Source organism: Micropterus dolomieu, linkage group LG19, assembly GCF_021292245.1.
Source record: "Micropterus dolomieu isolate WLL.071019.BEF.003 ecotype Adirondacks linkage group LG19, ASM2129224v1, whole genome shotgun sequence".
Classification (NCBI taxonomy): Eukaryota; Metazoa; Chordata; class Actinopteri; order Centrarchiformes; family Centrarchidae; genus Micropterus; species Micropterus dolomieu.
In genome coordinates this window covers 6216-8396 of record NC_060168.1, presented here as the reverse complement: position 1 = coordinate 8396, position 2181 = coordinate 6216, and positions in this window count along the sequence as shown.

Here is a 2181-nt window from a genome sequence, read left to right as displayed (position 1 = left end):
CAAGAGCAAGCACTAGGCGACAGAGGCAAGGAAAAACTTCCTTTTAAGAGGCAGAAACCTCGAGCAGAACCATGGCTCAGGGTGGGCGGCCATCTGCCTCGACCGGTTGGGGTGAAGGAGAGAGAGGGAGAGAGAGAGCGAGAGAGAGAGAGATAGAGAGAGAGGGCAGGAGAGGAACAGAGAGAAAAAGAGAGGGATGGAAGGAGAGAGAGAGGGGAGGGAGGCAGCCTACACAATATACACACACAGAGGTACAGACAGTAAAGGTGATGTTGCTATAGACTAAATGAAAAATGGTACAGATATTTTTAGTAGTGTTAATGGTAACAGTCGTAATGTTAATGATTATAATAACAATAATAACAATAGGACTAGTAACAATAGTCGTTGCAGCAGAGGGTGTCGAGCAGGAACACGGGGGCAGCAGGTGACGCGCAGCCACAGATCCAGACTCCACAGCTCCAGAGCCAGAAAACCTGCAGGAAGTGATAGGAGGAGAGAGGAGAGGGACGAGAAAGCACAAGACTACCAGAAAGGGGAGAAGTTGTGTTAGTAACATGCAATAATGGGATGAGGTTGCATACAGAGGGAAACAAAGTAGAGGAGAGAGGAGCTCAGTGCATCATAGTGCATTTCCTCTATTAATGACGAGTAGTACGCTGCTCTGGCATTATGGAGGACCTTCCTATAAGTTTTAAGACTATCTTGCCAAATTAAACGAGAATTTTCCAGTTTGGTGGAACGCCAATTCCTCTCAAGTTTCTGCGATATTTGCTTTAATTTGCAAGTTTCAGTATTATACCATGGAGCTAACCGTCTTTGTTTTAGTATTTTCTTTTTTAGAGGGGCTACAGAGTCGAGTGTCATTTGCAGCGAGCTTGCAGCACTATCAACAAGATGATCGATTTGGGAGGGACTGAAATTAGCATAGGAGTCCTCCGTTACTTTGTGACTTGATAATGAATTTAGAACTGATGGAATCGCATCTTTAAATTTAGCTACAGCACTATCAGACAGACATCTTGTATAGAAATTTTTGCCCAATGGCGTGTAGTTCAGCAATACAAACTCAAAGGTTATCAAACAGTGGTCGGACAAAGAGGGATTCTGTGGGAACACCACTAAATGTTCAATTTCAATACCATACACCAAAACAAGGTCGAGGGTGTGGTTAAAACAGTGAGTCGGTTCATGAACACTCAGAAGCCAATGGAATCTAACAGATAGATAAACGCAGTACTAAAGCTAAAGTCATTCTCAACATCCACGTGAATATTAAAATCCCCTATAATAATAACTTTGTCCGTTTTAAGGACTAAAGTTGACACAAACTCAAATTCAGATAAGAAATCAGAGTACGGGCCAGGTGCTCGGTACACTATAACGAAGAGAATTGGTTGCAGTGATTTCCAACTTGGGTGCGAAAGACCAAGAACAAGCCTTTCAAATGAGTTATAATTTAGTTTAGGTTTAGAGCTGATTAGTAGGGTAGAGTCGAAGATAGCTGCAACTCCACCTCCTCTGCCTGTGCCTCGAGGAATGTGAGTATTAATATGACTGGGAGGGGTGGATTCATTTAGGCTAACATATTCTCCATCACCCAGCCAGGTTTCAGTAAGACAAAATAAATCAATATCATAATCTGATATTAGTTCATTTACTAGTCCACATTTAACTCTCCTATTCTTTTGCACTATTGCTCTTGTGGTTTTAATTTTTATGAGGTAAATCTTTCCATAAGAACCAGTACATTTCCCAGTGCATGGAAAAAAGGAATAATCATCCCTGTGTTCAAAAGTGGTAGCCAAGACTCAATGAGCAACTATCGCCCTATATCGATTTTTACCAGTTTTATCTAAAATAATTGAAAAAGTTGTAGCAGCGCAACTGATTGACCACTTAGAAGCCCGACAGCTCCTCCATCCACACCAGTTTGGGTTTAGACCAGGTTATTCAACTGAAATAGCAAACTCCTGTTTAATTGAAAATGTAAAAAAGTCCCTGGACAAGGGCAATGTGGTGGGAGCTGTATTTATCGACCTTAAAAAGGCATTCGATACGGTCAACCACAGTTTGCTTTTATCTAAAATGTTAAATTTTAATTTCTCAGATGAGGCAGTGTTGTGGTTTACATCTTATCTCCAGTCTAGAGTACAGTGTGTTAAAGTTGATCAAGACATA